Source organism: Pinus tabuliformis, chromosome 3_2, assembly GCF_031772625.1.
Source record: "Pinus tabuliformis cultivar Carrire ecotype Pingquan chromosome 3_2, CPIR1, whole genome shotgun sequence".
Lineage (NCBI taxonomy): Eukaryota > Viridiplantae > Streptophyta > Pinopsida > Pinales > Pinaceae > Pinus > Pinus tabuliformis.
In genome coordinates, this window is record NC_142302.1 from 255,445,210 (window position 1) to 255,462,838 (window position 17,629).

Here is a 17,629-nt window from a genome sequence, read left to right on the forward strand (position 1 = left end):
CCTACATTCTGTACATGTGAATTTTCAAATTAGAATAGTCGCCTATAAAATTATATATAGGAAAAAAAATTAAATCCTTAAAAACACCTTGATTGATATTCAGTCTCATGATCCACCAAAGCAACATTAATTCTCATTATATCTCTTTCCTTCTCTTAAACTATAAAAGGTTCTTGAATATTAGTAGCTTGTTCTATTCTAGTGTGGTGAGGGAACTTTTTATATTAGTGGGGTTCCCCACAACCCTGACACTATAGTGGTGGTATCTGTGGTTGGATGGGTTCTAGTTTACTTGACACCTCAACTTGCTTATGTTCATTTTTCCATCTAGGATTTTGTTGAATCTTCTGAGAATGTTTATTTTGATGACTTCTACGTACTTTCTTTATGCTAACAACCCTTACATTCTTGGTATTCTAGAAATTTTCCTGTCCTTTCTTGTTTGTCCATTTTTTACCACCTTCTCCTTTCTATTTCATTTGCTGGTAATAGATTCAAGCCTTCTAAATAACTTCATCTATTGTTTTAGGATTATTAAATTCCAACTATTCTTCCATGATTATGGGCATACTACTAATGAATCACTGCACTTTAGCTTTTCAACTTCATGTATATAGGGAAAATACCTTAATAAATATGTAAACTTGATCAAAAATTTATCCACAGTAAGTTGTCCCAATTTCAAGTTGTCAAACTCTTTTTCGTTTTCATCATAAAATAATTCTATTAAATATTTGTTCTTCAAATGTTTCTGAAAATCATTCCAAGACACCTCCTATTTAGCAATCCCTTGCACAATATTAATTTCCTCCCTCCATAAGGTGGCCTTACCCTATAGCTGGTAGATTGCTAATATAGCCCTTATATTATCATGATAGTCATAAATTTGAAGGTATTTATTTGTAATAATTATCTAGGATTCAATAGATTCCTCTACCTCTCCATCAAATGTCAAGGGTTTAATCTTCTTGAATTCTCCCTGCAATTTAATCTTTTATCATTTTTTACTCTTTTCATCAGAGGCATTACCCAATTCTTCTTCATTTTCATCTTGAATTCCTTTTGATATCTTAATATGGATCCGATATGGAATATTCTCATTTCATGACCCATGTTATTCATTTTTGTTCCCATTATCAGGGCTTGGTATAGAACTTTGGTGGTTTTATCTATCTAATAGACTCTTCATACTTCTCTCTTGTCCCTACATCAATCTCTCATTATCAACCCTCAAATTTCCATTTCTGTTTTTAATTGTTGAACTATTTCTAACATCATATCATTAAGATTTATGGGTTCCTCTCCTATTTGCACCCACATCTCAGGATTAGCATTTGCAATTGGCACCAACCCATATCATATTGATGGTCTTACCGATGGTGTAAGTTTGGCTCCTCTTCTCATCATGCCTTCTCTATGAACACAAAGTAAATTTTTTTTATTCCCTTATTCATGCAAATAGGCCATAATGTTGGAACATGGCTTTGATACACTTGTAATATCCACATGTACATCCTATTTTTTCTTCTTCTTTTTTCTTTTTTAGATTAATTCATTTAAGGTTATTTAATAATTTGTCATCTCCAGAATGTATAAAGGTGAGTCATAATGTTTATACGACTTATGATTTATATCTATATATATATATATATATATATATATATATATATATATATATATATATATATATATATATATATATATATATATATATATATATATATATATATATATATATATATATATATATATATATATATATATATATATATATATATATATATATATATATATATATATCTTGGAATTATGTCACTATGCAATTTATAAGTGGGTAATTACAAAGCTCGAATGCTAACATAACATTGCGGGAAGTGTTGGGTATTCTATTATCACCCTCAACTGATCTTTGACTAGCCTTTACTTTAGTAATTATGAATTTTTTATTTGTTTAATATTATTTCAAAGGCATGTAAAATGTTTTGAACACAGTATTACATTTGTGTTTGTGTGTTTATTCCATTCTTCACTGCACATAACGTGGAATAGGGGTCTCTTGAAAATTGTATTGGAGGCTACACACATGACTCCGATGTGGAGTGAAATATTATTTATGTTATGTGTATATAAGTTTAATACCCTTTGGAACTATGTGTCTGTTCTCCGCATTAATTATACAGAGTTAACTTGGAATGTTCTTGATAGTCCATTTGTCAGGCAATGTAGTAGAAACATAGTATAATTTTACTTGAAAAATGTCATGATTGCCACCATTGTTCAATAGGGTTTTTGATCAGACAAATTAGATGTAAACTAGACAGTTAAGGGGTAACTACCCGCACCGCAATCCCTTGCATCCAACTCATTTGCAATTTTCCGCTTTGGTGAGTGAGAGCTAAGTTCTATAAGAAAACCCTAAGAGGGTTTTGTAGATTGGTTGTATGGAATCATTGCTCAACGACTCAAATCTTATTAATATGAAATTCCAATTATTTCCTTCTTTAGTAACCAAGAAATTTCATTCTAATTGTTTTGATGATTGCTCATCTAAATTTTATTTTCTTATTTCTTGTCAAGCTAGCACTTTGGCCTTGCAAAGGTATGAAAGAGCTCTGCCAAATGCAAGGTTTATGATTATAGAATCAACCTAAAGAGTTTCTACTAGGTAACTTCTCTTAACCTACTTTGACTAGAAATTATCTCTTGTTTCATTTTAGCACTAGTCATGCTCTGACCCTTGGACGTTTCTACAGGTTTCAGGGGAAAACTATGACTGGAAGACTATAATAGGTAAATATCCTTATAAAATAAAGTCTCTTTATAATTTTTTCTTCCATTATAGTCATTCTCTTCTCACTATTCTAAATATTTTGTTTCATGGTGAACCTTGTAGGTATTGGCTCATTTTCGGTTTGTCTGTTTGTTGTTTTTTTCCTTATGAGTTCAACGCCAGGTTCTTTATTTAGCTTTATTCTTTCTTACTTTCTTTCCAAGTACCATAAGCCTTGTTAACTAGTATGGGTTGGTAATGTCATCCTCGGTATGAAGGATTTCATCTTGCATGCAATAGGATAAATGTTCTTCACAACTTAGAATGTCGCTCTAAGGCCTTGATTTAGCTGACACCACTTGGGTTTTCCATTCTAGGAGTCAGATTTTCTCTTCTAGTTAAATTATGTTAAATGTTACTATACTGAGGGAATTGTGAACCCTCGTTAGTTGTTTTGCTTGTTCTGATAGAAATCATACTGGTTTGAACCCTCTTAGTTAAATATTTTTAAGTGATATTCATAGTTGTATTGGACTGAATCTTATGAACTTATGGTGCATCTTATTTGATTTTCCAAGAATCGGTTCTTTACCATTGTCAGTAATGGTGTATAAGTATATTTGATAAATGGTCTTCGATTAGTGATGATACTATCGATAGTGAAGTGTTAAAATCTTATTACGTTTACTATTTAACAAAATTTCTGCTCTGTTATTACTGTTGAGGCCTTCGAAGGGTTTACTCCCGTAAGAACCAACTTATTATTTTCAGGGTCTATTATATTTTTTAATATAATTGTAACATGTTGAATTTTATCTAGAAATGTATTGTATCAATGACTTGTTAGTTTTTTGTTATTCAATGTATTTTTCTATTTTGAAGTTATAACTATTCATACAGTAAATAGATACATTTATGGAATAACTATTACTGTATAACCTCCTTGGAACCAGGGACTAATTCTAGGCTGCTATTAAGTTAGCTAGGCCTAGAGACTAACCTAGGCTCGCTCTAGTGTCTTAACACCTTTTTATTTTGGCACTTTTAGAGAACATATACACTGTATGTTACAACAATGAACCAGGAGACACATCCTATAGGTATACCTAATGATTTTTACCAACTACCCCAACATCATGTTACACGTCATTTTGTGACCATTAGGAAAATGACCGCTAATCCAAATCTCTCACTATTCAATGAAGTGTTCCAAGAATTCCCCTACAATGTTGGAAGAAAATTAAACCCAAAGACAACAAGAATCCTGGATTACATTGCTCAAAAACTTACTTTTAAGCATTTGCATGATTCCCTAGTCAGTATCTGCACAAACGCAGTTTTGACCATTTTGGTCAGTGCAATTTTGTGCACTATTTCGATTAAAAAGTGCACAAATCTCTTAATGAGAGTAAAAACAAAAAAGTGATTTCTAGAAGCATTATTGGAGGAATATTTCCCAACTGAAGGTTTCAAGCCTCTACATACTTTGGCCTCATCCCTTTGTTTATGGAGCAAACTTCCTCCCTTTGTGGAACCCTAATCCCTCATTTTGAGGATCTCATCCTTTGAGAAGAGGATCCCAAATCTCCTCATCTTGCCCTATAAGTTCAACAAAGACAAAAGGGTGGGAGAGGGACTTCTGAATGTAAACTTATGCTATTAGAATAGAGCTGGAAAGCTTGTCACTTAAGGGGAGGATCAAAGAGCATTGGGAGGTGGCTTTAAATAGTTTTGAGTTTGGATTTAAATTTTCTTTTATTTGTTTTTTTTTTACTTATCTAATTCACTTTTTTTTTGTGAATTAAAGTATTAATTAACTATATACAAATTTATTAAGAATCTTAACCTCAATATATTAATGTCATTAATTTTTTAAATTTTGCAAAAATAATTAAAAGTTCCATTATAAAAAAAAACATTGCAAAAAAAAAAAAACAAAAAACACATTTAAAATCCCCTTAAAAAACAAACATCTTAGAATGAAAAACAAGAAGATGAATAAGATAATTTGAACAATTGTTAAATAATCAACATTTACAAAAAAAATTGTGCATAGTTAGGACATCATAAAATTTTAAATGTAATAAATATGCCTTAAAAAAATGATGATTTTCAAAATTCGCATGAAAGTCACAAATATTTAAAAAAATAACACTCAATACATTAGAAAATTTAGAGTGTCAAATATAAGACCTCTCAAAAAAGGGATTGATGCTACATTAACACTTTTCAAAATCAGTGTGAAAATTGCTAACATTTAAAAAAAATGTTCATACTTGATACATAAAAAAAAAAAAAAAAATTGTTAAAATATGCTCCAAAAAAAGGGGTTGATGCTACATCACACTTTTCGAAATCAACTTGAAAATATCTAAAATAAAAAAAAAAAAAATGTTCATAAGAAAATTTAAAGTGCCAAAAATATGCTCCAAAAAACAACGTGCATTCTGAATCACCACTTTTCAAAATGGGGTGAATTTTTGCTTCCTCTAAAAAAAGGGTACTAGCTAATTTTCTCATTTGGTTGGTACCTATGTTTATGTCCTCTTGTGGCGTTTGATTATTTTCTGTAGTCTTCTCTGACTGTCTTTTGGACCATGAAAGAATAAAGTTATGGATTTTTTTCTTTGTTTTTTATCTTTATTAAGTTTTCTCGGTTTGTGTGTTTTTCCTTTAGCAATAGTGTGCAGTTTTGCACACTTTTCCTTTAGCAACATTGCCTTTGTGCACTAAATTCAACTGATTTCCTACACAAGTGTCTTAAATTTTTTAAAAAATACGGTTTTCGATTATGATTTCTCTTAAATACGGTTCGCTTAAGTGTCTAGATTTTTTTATTATTATTATGATTCCTTGGATTTTTTCACATTCTTCAAAAGTTTGTATCAATTAAATTGAATGTTGTGAATTATCTTCTTGGGAAATTCTTCTCTTTACGAAGTAGGGTTAAAAGGATTCATGTGATGATTTGTTGATTTATCAAAGGAAGGATTGGTAATTGTTGAGTTTTTTTCTACCTGTCTTTGTTCTTTCAAAAGATCAGATTTATGAGTTAACCCAATAGAAATTTAATCAAGTCATACAAATAGGACCAAATAAAATGCGCTCTCTTCGAGGCTTTCTGAATGAAAACCTTGACCTCTCTGCAACAGATTCACGACTGCGAGGCTATCACCCACCTGCACATGCTATAACTTAATGCATTGGCAAAAAGAATAAGTGTACCTGGTGGGAGGGGAGGGATCCCCTCCTACCGAAATATTGCAGCAGGAGAAACAAGTACTTGAGGCACTGTGATTGCTGGTAATTAGAGTGGAAATGGGAAAGGTCCCCAAGTTCTTGGCACCCAGTGGCAAGCTCGCATGCGAGTTTAATGTCTCCCGTGGACAGTTAGAAAACCAAGATTCATAATACCCAGCAACAAATTGGAGACCTAAAGGAAGTACATGAAGGATCATGCATTAATCTGTAAATTTATCGGAATATGGCCAATTGAGAAGGACCTAGTAAAGTGGATACAATACAAATGGCAACCAAAATTCCATATAGAGCTGAAGTTAGGGGCTAAAGGTTTCTTTACAGTAATTTTCACCAATCTAAAGGATAAGGAAAGGGTTTTAAAAAATGGGCCTTACTTCTTCAACAATGGGGGTCTCTTCATGCGGCACTAGGAAGAGTGCTATAACCCTGACCAAGAGAAACTCCTGGCAGCACCAATTTGGGTCAGACTATTTGGCCTACTGGTAGATTTCTGGGATCCATACATCCTGGAAGGAATTGGGAACTCCATTGGAAGTTTTGTTAAGGTTGCAGACTCCACACAGCAGGGAAGGTACACCTCCTATGCCAGGATTTATGTATACATGAATATAACAGAGCCTCTACCTGAATTCATTGAGCTAGAGTATCATGACGAGGTTTGGAAGCAACCCCTTGACTATGAACATATTCCATTTAGATGCCATGAATATGGGATTCTATTTCATTAGTGCCCACTGAACCAATCTGAATCCCATGATAGTTTTGACACCAATAGCTAAAAAAAATCGTGAGAGGATACAAAGGGATTTCAAGAGGTCCAAAGGAAAAAACAAAATCAGAAGAACTCGCAAACCCTGCTCCAGACGCCACCAAGAAAAGGCCTATGAAACAACAATAGATATGACATCCTTCAGGAGGAGGAAGATGTCACGGAAGTCCAGACTACGTCTCCAGGACTTGAAAATCACCCAACCCCACAGAAAGGAGGGAATAATACAAAGAGAAAGGCTGAGGAGGAACCACAAGACAAATAAATAACTACTCAACTAGTAGATCAAACTAACAAGGAGATCAATAGCCAAAAGGAGGATCTAAGCATAGAGGAACAATTCATGTGACAACTACTGAATGAATGGAGGCATTTAGATGAATGATTCATACCGGAGGATTAGAAACAACTATATAAAGAAACCTTCCAACAATATAAAGCTAAGTAAGGGATGACAACACCAGATCAACATAAACGACTAGGATCTCAAATAAGCCAAGGTGTGGAATAGGGATCTCATGGAAAAGGAGGAAACAAATGTGGGAGAAAGAATCTAAATCAATCCATACAAGTGGTAGGAAAAATGTTGGTGAATTAAAGAAGGGTGGTACCATTGTAGATGATATTCCACCAACTTAACAAACCTCCTAAATGATCATTACATCTTGGAATGTAAGAGGCCTCAATAGTAGAGGCAAACAAAGATATCTGAAGGACAAGCTCAAAAGGGATAAACCCAGTATCATGGTGATCCAAGAAACTAAGATCTCAGAAACAAAGCTAAAGGAAATTATGCAGAGTTTAAAGCCACTGTATGAAGTAGTTTTCCAAGATTCTAGGGGCAATGATGGAGGCCTTTCTATCCTCTAGAACCTTGTAGAAATAATCTTCGAGGACTAGGTTAGCTTCCCAAGAATCCTCTCTCGAAAATTCCGCCACATTGGATCAAAGAGTGGGTTCTTCTATCAGGAGTCTATGGGCCTCACATTCAAGGAGAAAAAGGGGTTTTCCTCCAAAACCTTGCAAAATTGAGAAAAGTGTATCCAGAAGATCTATGGATAGTAGGTGGGGACTTTAACATGATCTCGTCATTGGATGAGAAGAAAGGGGGAATCTGATGAATAGAGGAAGACATGGAAGCATTCAGCGACCTAATCATTGATCTGCACCTTGTGGACCTGCCAGCGAACAATGGAGTCTATACCTAGAACAACAGGAGGGGGGGAGTACACCAAATTGCATCACACTTGGATTGGTTCCTGACTTTGGAGCAGGTAATCAGCCAAGATATTTTCTTTGAGGCTTTGATCCTCCCGTGCATGGGATCATACCACTGGCCAATCCGACTAGAGATTGATCTAAAAATTGGACCCAAGAACCATCCCTTTAGATTTGAATCATTCTGGCTAAGGAATCCCAATTTCATGAAGAAAGTGGAAGGATGGTGGAAAGGAAGTGAAGAGAAAGGAAGAAACCACATGCATACCTTCCAACTGAAGCTAAAGGAGCTCAAGAAAAAGATCAAGAAATGGAACCAAGAAGAGTTCGGGCACATCATGAAAGACCAACATCAGCTGACCAACAAAATGCAGGAACTCCAACAAAAGATCATCAATCAGGGTAGATCTGAAGACTTAGTGGAAGAGGAAGGGTGGCTAATCAACCAGCTAGAGGAAAGAAGGAAACAAGAAGAGATATTATGGAAGTAGAAATCCCATGTTAGATGGCTTCGTGAAGGAGAACGCAATACATGGTTCTTCCACAAAGCCATGATTCAACATCGCCAACACAACAAGATCTACTCACTAAAGGACGAAGCAAGGAATAGACTGGTCCAACATGAGGAAATGGAGGACTTGGTAGTTAACCACTTCCAATCCCTCCTCTCTGAATTAGCTCAGGATAGGTCGGAGGCCATTCAGAGAATCACTCGAAACATCCCACATCTTATCTCAAGGGATCAAAACCTTTCCCTTATGAGGGTAGTCACATTGGAAGAAATTGAGGAGGTTGTCAAAGGAATGGAAAAAAACAAAGCCCCTAGTCCAGATGGCTTCACGGCAGAATTTTTCCAAGTGACATGGAGCTTCATAGGGTATGACATCCTGGAAGTGGTGGAGGAATCTCAATGCAACCAAAAGGTATGTCTGGGTCTAAATGCTACTTTCATTACTTTAATTCCTAAAAATTCTAAGTCCAAAGACCCCCAAGGGTTTAGACCTATTTCCCTCTGCAATGTCATCTACAAGATCATAGCCACAGTCATTGTCAAGTGCCTCAAGCCCCTACTCCCAAATCTTATCTCCCTTGAGAAAATGGGTTTTGTTGAAGGTCACCAGATCCTTGACGGCTTTGTCACTTCCCAAGAGATAGTGCACTCTCTAAAGCATCATAAACTCTCAGGAATGATGATCAAACTAGATCTTTCCAAAGCTTATGATCATCTAAATTGGGATTTCCTCACTAGCATCCTTAAGTCTTATGGTTTTGACTAGAGATGGATTAATTGGGTCCTTGCCATGGTTTCCTCCCTTGTGTATTCCATTTTTCTCAATGGCTCCCCCACTAGAACCTTTAACCCATCGCGTAGCCTGAGACAGGGTGATCCTATCTCTCCTTTCCTTTTCATCATGGTCGTTGAAGGTCTGGGAAGTTACCTAAATTTGGAATTTGGGGCTTCGTAGTTTAGTTGTCTAAGATTGTGGGGCAATGACCTTCCTATCATGCACTAGCATATCGTGGAAGCATGACGCATAAAATACATCCTCAAAGCCTTTATGGATGCATCAGGGACAATGATAAATAATGATAAATCCTGCATCTTCTTTTTCAATACCCTGGTGAACATCCAGACCTTCCTGGCCCGGGTGCTGGGTTTTGGCATCAATTCTCTCCCCTCCAAGTATCTTGGTATGCCTCTATCTTTTAATTCCTTAAAACCCTCTTATTGGAAATCTTTGCTTCAAAAAATCCAATCGAAGCTCAGCAACTGGGCCTTCATATTCTTAAATTTTGTTGGCCACACTGCCCTTCTTAAAGTTTTTCTTCAATCCATAGTGATCTACGAGCTCTCGGGGATGGAAGCCCCTACAAATATGGTGGAAACCTTTAAAAAATTATTATGGGGAGGATCTCAACAAGTGAAGAAATCGGCATTGGTCTCATGGCCCAACATAACAAAGCCTAGGATGGAAGGGGGAATGGGTCTCCAAGACCCCTACACTCTAAATCAAATAATGGGATCCAAACACTAGCGGCAGTGGACAAGAGGAGGATCCAAGTTTTTGAAACAAATCTGGATTCAAAAATATGGTATTCCAATTCGCACTGAAGATATCCTCAAATATCGTGACCCTCCTAAAGGATTAGAAATATGGAACCTAACAATCCAAAAAAGTGACCTCATCCAACAACATGTTTTTTCGGAGATTAGAAATGGGAAAACAATTTTGTTATGGCGGGACTCATGGAAATAGAGAGAAAAACCATTTGGTAGACATGATCTGAGTGACTTTTTTATGTACACAACTGGCAGGAACTTCTATACGGTGGATCAGTATTGGAAAGATGTTGTGACTAATGATGGATGGAGGAAATGGAAGGAATACTAGGATTGGCCTTAGGCCCCTGAATCGGACCAATGGAAACAACTAGACAGAGAGTTAGAATCCAAGAAGCTCTCAGTCCAAAATGGACCAGACATTCTTCGATGGGGATATACAACAAAGGGCACCTTCACCATTAAGGAGGCTTATAGTCTAAAGGTAGGATGGGAGTAGGGGCATCACCATCCCATTTGGAAGAAGATCTGGAAAGGAGGGTGGTGGCCGAAAGTCGCCTACTTTCTTTGGCTAGTTTGTAGGGGTAGAATACTCACCTGGGATCAATTACAAAAAATGGGTACCTATGGACCCTCGTATTGTATCCTTTGTGGCCATCATAATGAGGATCTAGAACACCTATTAAAATCTTGTCCTTTTGTACTTAAAAAAATGTGTTGGGTGGAAGACCTCTTCAAAATAATGGATAGAGATGAGCAGAGAATTAGAGAAACTATCCTTCTGTGGAGGACATGCCTATTCTCAAGCCCAGTCCGTAACGAGACTTAGGAACTAGTCATGGGAACAACGATTTGGGCTATATGGAAGGAAAGGAACTGTATGATTTTTAAGAATAACCAACTATCTAAGGAAGAAGTATCAAAAGCGATCATCTAGAACATGCGGGAAACAATCTTGGCAAATAAATGGCATCTAGATGACTAGAAAGTTGCTCCCCAAGAGGCTAGAATCCTCCTTCATCTAAACCTTTCATCTTCAATGACTACCCCAAACTTCGGGAAACTTATCAAAAGTGGTGTGAACTCAAAGCATCACTTCATAGCACCTCAGGAGGGGTTCATCAAGTTGAGCTTTGTTGGAGCTTCAAAATTCAACCGGGTCCTGTGGGCTTGGTAGGGATTTACTCATAGTTATTTTCCAACAAAGACAACATACATAAAATAAATATTTAAATAGAGTACACAACCTTACATTTCAAGATTCATTTCACATAAGCACAAAATATCATAGATCTACATAATTTGTAGAAGAGTATTTATTTGATGCCCAGAATAAACCAATTGCATGAACTTATTTTATTTATTTATTAACCACAAGTATTCTTCCCATATCACAATCATCAAATATTCTACAAGTCATAACCTATTATTTTACTACCTATTCATTTCTTACAAAAAAATACAAATAAGCATTATCCATCTTCAAACTTGAAAATATATTCAAACAAAAGTCTAACCAAAAATATTGTCGACAGGATGCACTTCATAAAAAAAATTGTTGTCCACCCAATCATAGAAATGTACTTCTTAGTTCACCCCCAAGTTGAGATTCACATGCCAAGACATCAACAACCCCTGTTGATCCTTGCAATAGGAATTTTCTTACTTTCTTCCATAAGGGATTTTTTTTTCTTTTAGCAGCATCTCACTTTTGTGGTTTTTCTTAACCACTGGCCTAAGATATTTTTGCACTAAAGCTTTCCTTTATCTCCCACAATTCTTTATTCCAATCCCAACTTAGCATTTATCTCCAACTAAGCACTTAATAGATTTTTTTTCTCCCATCCATTAAGTTTATCTAGAATATCTTCTAGAATCTTTTATCATGGATGATAAACAATCTCATATTCAAGTGTATATTCTCAAGTGTTTCCACACTCATTTATTTATTGATACAATATTTATTTACATAAGTATTATATCATAGTTCATGGCGTTTCGTGCCATCATCATACCATAATTCATAAACAAGAAATAACATAAAAACAAAATCAATATCAGAGGAGATGTCACATAGTCATTTATTTTTTCATCATAAGTTCTTTTCAAGTAACTTTTCTCTATCATCACATGCAAATGTATTTTTGGAACAACATTTGTATTTCCTAATCAATTTTTGAAGTGAAAGAATTTTGTAAAACAAAACCTTGATTTGAATGCATATTTAGCTATGAGATAGATTTCATGTCTTAAATTTATTTTGTAAGTGCATGTATTTTTGTTAAACACACATGGGCAGCAAGAGAATTTGAAGGATAAAACATGAGAGTTCTTTTTTTATTTAACAAATGATATACATTTATAGTACATATTGTGTTCCACATCCCAAGGTCTCTTGGACTCATTTTGTCTATTCGGCTTCCACACTAACCCATTGAAGATTAGGTGTCCAACATTCCCCCCCTTAATCCAAAGGGTTATGTATGAGTCCAAGAAGAGATTTGTAATACAAAATGTGAAAAAATGCATGATAGCACTAGGCTAAATGTGCTCTATGAAATGTTGGTATAAAGGGTGGTAGTTTAAGGATGACCACCAACACTGGAACGCTTAGTGTAGTTCCTGGAACTATTCCAAAAGTGGCAAGAAGCTGAAGTCTTCTGCTAGTGGAAGTGATCCTATTGTTTTGAAGAGGGAAACCTTCAACCACGAAAGGGAGGTCTCACCCCACATAAAAGGGAGAACTTCAACTTGAAAAGGGAAGTCTCAATCTGTGATGGTTTAAGGATTGACAACAACTCTAGAATGCTTAATGAAATTCTTGGAACTCTTCCAAAACATCCAAGAAGCTGGAGTCTTATGCTAGAGGAAGTGTTCTCAATTTTGTTCCTCGAATTCTTCCGAAACTGGCTAGAAGCTGAAGTCTTCTGCTAGAGGAAGTGTCCCAGATTACCAACTGAAGGCATGTTCACGGGCATCTTTATCTCTGGCTACAACTCTAAAACTGGTGTGGCAGGTTATGGCTAAGGCTCGCTTGATGTGACTTTGAAGCTTGTATATGACATATTGAAAAAAGAAATTAACTCCAACAGATTACAGAAAAAAACACATAAAAATCAGACCCAAAATATTGGCGGAAAAAGGCTGAAGCCTCATGTATTCTCTCACATTTTCATTCATTATTCTCTAATAATTGAATATAGTGTTACAAATAAATAGATGAGAGATAGTGTTCTCAAGATAGTGCGTTCTATCTTAGACACTTTTGGTTAAGATAATTTCTCCTTTGGTTGAGATAATTTCTAATCAGACACACACCAATATAGGAGTTACCTAAACTAACTCCTATCTTAGAGGAACAACCCAAGAGTTAGGCACAAATTCCCAACTTGGAATTTTTAATTAATTAATTTATTTTTGGATTTATTATTGTTTTATGAGAGATGTTAACATTCCCCCCTTCAATGATAAATCCAAAATAAGAACAAGGAACCATCTTCCAAGTTCTCATGTTGATCCTCAAAAATATTGCCTGAAAAAACCGCCAAATCTAGATGCTGAAGAAACTGCAATATGAAGAGACTGAGTGAGCTGCATGACTGATTCATCTCAGAAGGACTCTTGACAATTCTATCATGTGCCAAGCCACAAAAGGATCCAACTGTCCTTTGTTTGAAAACAGCATCCGGTGTCCACTGACACAATTTGATGAACGCCCACTGGCGTGTTTGCTGATGATGATTGCCCACTGGCTGAAGATGTCGAAAAACAACTCAATGTTGTTTTTGCTATTATGAAAGCTGCTCACTACTGCTTTGGCTTTCGATCACCCACTGGCGAATTTGCTGACGCTCACTGCTAATGACAAATGCCCACTGGCTGATGAAGATGCCCACTGGCTGCTTCGTTGATATTGTCGAGACTTTCAGTCTGACAACCACTTGTCAATTTCATTGACATTTTCCCCCCTTTGTCAGCTGAAAGGAGAGACAATCTTCTCCAAAATATATTTGAACTGCCCCCCTTCAGGTGTAGGAGAGTTTCACTGTTGTACTCCCTCATTCAACTACATGAGAGTACCATCATCTGTTCACTATTGGCTGCACTATGTGCAATTGTAGTCGGTTGTAGAACTGAGACAATCGTTTGACTGTGGATGACCAGTCCCAAGGATGAATCCATTCATAATGTATCTTCAATCTGGCTGATTTTTGTTGGTTGTGACATTTTTCTGAGGAATGATTGGGCTTGCCACAATGGCAACAAGGATGGAGATCAAAACATTGATCTTCCATATGACCAGTTCTTTGACAATGAGAACACTTCGGTTGGACTTCAACTTCAGGTTGCATGCAATTCTGTTTGTCTGTAATTTTCTCAGAACCTACTAAGGTGAGTTGCTCAAGAAATCCTGCACTCACAAACTTAATTGGCTTGGAATAATCTGGGATATGTAAGTTGGTGTCATCAATGACATATCCTAAGCCTCGTCGATCCTTGTTATTTTGAATTTCTTCCCAGGGTTTGATGATGGGTTTGAAAGAAATTTGACTTTGATTATGAACAACTTCGACACTTGAAGTTGTTTGGATGAGTGATTTGGAATCAACATCTTTATCTTCATTTGTATGGGTGAATGACTTGGAAGAAGCACTTTTCTGTTTCAGCTCATCTCTTTGTAGTTGCAACTCGAGTTGAAGAAACTCAATGGTTTCATGTGTTTCTTGTAGATGTCGTGATGTGCACCATGTCTTCATCACTAGAGATGATCAAACTGTGAAGAATGTTTAACCACTGAATATGTTGCGCCATCTGAACTTGCTCACTTGAAGTCAGGCTCTCTTGTCGTAGATGCCATGCTTTGAACTGTTTCACTTGATTTTGTTACTTGAATGACAGGCTCGCTTGCTATGGGACTTGAATGGCACGCTCGCTTGATTTGTTGCTTATTGCACTTGCTGGGAACACTTGCTAGAGTTGTAGAACTTTCTTACTTAGACTCTGGAATTCACACTCGCTTGATGACGATTATGTTTGTGTGAATGCTCACTTGCCTTACTTGATGACTTCACGCTCACTTGAAGGAATAGCCACGCTCGCTTGATGTCGATCTCAACTTGCTTGATTGGTGTTAGAGTTGAACTTGTTTGGTTGCTTTGATGGTTGCTGCAATGATCTTCACTCTGGCTCGCTTGAAAGTCTGAACTTTGTACTATTTTGATGCAAATTGCTTGAATGAATACTCACGCTCGCTTGCAGGAGATGTGAACTTGTTGTTTGTTTCATTTGGAGTTAAAACTCATGGACTCACTTGATTGTGCTTTAAAGGAAGGGTGTCGAACACTGTCGAAAATGCACCCAAAAAAGCTTACAATGATTTCAATGATTCACGACAATGAATGCAATTTGACTCAATTCAAGACTTGGGTGTCAATTCCAAACGAGAATGCACCCTTACAATTCAATGTGATTTGAGTTTGATTACAAATTCAACAATGTTGATGTAGACCGTGCGCTGAAACGTTGAAGTTTACATATTCATTAACCTGATTGTAGTGATGTAGACTTTGCTTTGAAATGCTGGAGTTTGCAGATTCATGAACTTGATTGTATTGAGTGAAATTGTTTGTTGAGGTAGAATGCCGATGTTGAAAACTTTGATTATTTGTTGTAGTGACGCAAATGCATGTGTTGAGCTTAATTATCCTTCCTTGCAGCTATTTTGTTACAAGTGTTGTGCTTGCTTGCATTGAACTGTATGTGTGTTAAATGAGATCATTTATGTGTCAAAACTAGACACAAATCAAAAAGCAACAACATGAAGCATGCACAATTATCAACACACTCTTCGTGTACCTAAGATCCCCTTATTCAATTTCGGGCGGATCTAGGACACAATCACCACAAAAAATTATATCTTTATTAAACTTTGGAGTACATAAGTTCTAGAACTTTTTGAAAGAAAAATGTCTTCAGAAAATTGACTCAACCTTCTAGAAATAAAATATTCACTTATCTCTCCAAATACAAAAATAAATTTACCTTATCCCCCCATTACAAGAGCTTCATTATCACACATATGTGATTTCCAATGTAAAAATCCCCACTTCACACTTATTACTCCCAAAAATAAAATATAATTTATCACATGTTGAAATATCACTCAACCATATTCCACTCCTTATCTCTCCTAAAAGTTACTGATTTAATTAAAGAAATACCTTATTTCTCCAAAGCTCCACAAAAAACTCTACTTTATCATCCCACTTAAAAATGAATTTGTAAAGTAAATTCTCACCATTCAAACCTTGAATTTGGCGTTCACAAAGAGTTCTCCACCATCTTTAAAACTTTCTCCACGTGAATAGTACCCTCTTCTCTTTAAAACACGTCCTCCAGTTTTCTTATTTATCTTCACGGGATTTATTGACAAAGTGTTTTATGGTGTTCGCTCCAGGTCAACAATGGCAGTATCACGCCAAATACTCGATGCATATCAATCAAACACGCTGGCTATCCTCCACGCTCCTCTTCAATGAAGTAGCTTTTTGAGAGGCTTTGAACGAGGATAGTCTGCCATTGCTTCTGATTTGGAGAGCAGAGCATGTGTGGATTGCCCGCACAAGATATTAGCAGATTGACCGAAAGGTTCTGTAGTTGTTGAGTGCGCCCACATAATCTAAATGTGCTCTTTCCACAGAGGGAGAGATGCCTTGTTCTCAAGATGGTGGATGGAACAACAAACAACAGTCAATAGCTCGAGATATCTATTTTAGCTTTGTAGAACAGAGATGGGTTTTACCAAATTCACTTTCGCCATCGCATTTTCTGGTGCAAGAAATAATAGGAAAATCCATATCGTCACATCCTTTCAATCTAAACGCTTTAATGGAGTTTTCAGAACCATTACGAATTCTCAGCCTCAGCCTAATGGAGTTTTCAGAACCATTACGAATTCTCAGCTTAATATTGAAATCGTTGAATTAGCAGCATGAATATTTTGAACAGAGTCAGCTGCAACAACCGGAGCAGAGTTGGCCTGGATTATTGTTGAGGTCATCGAAGCTTGTCATTTGTTAGGCGTTATGCATCGAGAATCACAACTCAACATAAAATTTCTATAAAACACCAGCGGAAAACCTTCAGCTGTCATAAACCTCGAAAGCAGTATCAAACCAGGCCAAAGACAAAAGAAAAATTCACCAAACCTCATCTGTAAAATCCTGAACACATATTTAAAGCAATTCAATAAAACTATTTGAGAATAACTTCAATTGTTGACTTTGTTCACCATGTTCCAAGCTTCTTCCATGCACAAATTTTCACTTGACAACATTGAATAAGTAGGCGGTACATCATGGTCTGCAGCGCTTGCTTAATATTGAAATCGTTGAAATATCGCCAGACTTGTGCCCAGATTTTAGCCGACCAGCTTTGCTAAAAAAATATAGGCAGAGACAACTTTTATTGCCACAAACTACATTGACACCAATGCTACGCTCAACTGCTGTGCACTCTCTTTTTCTGTTGAACCAACTCTCACCGATAC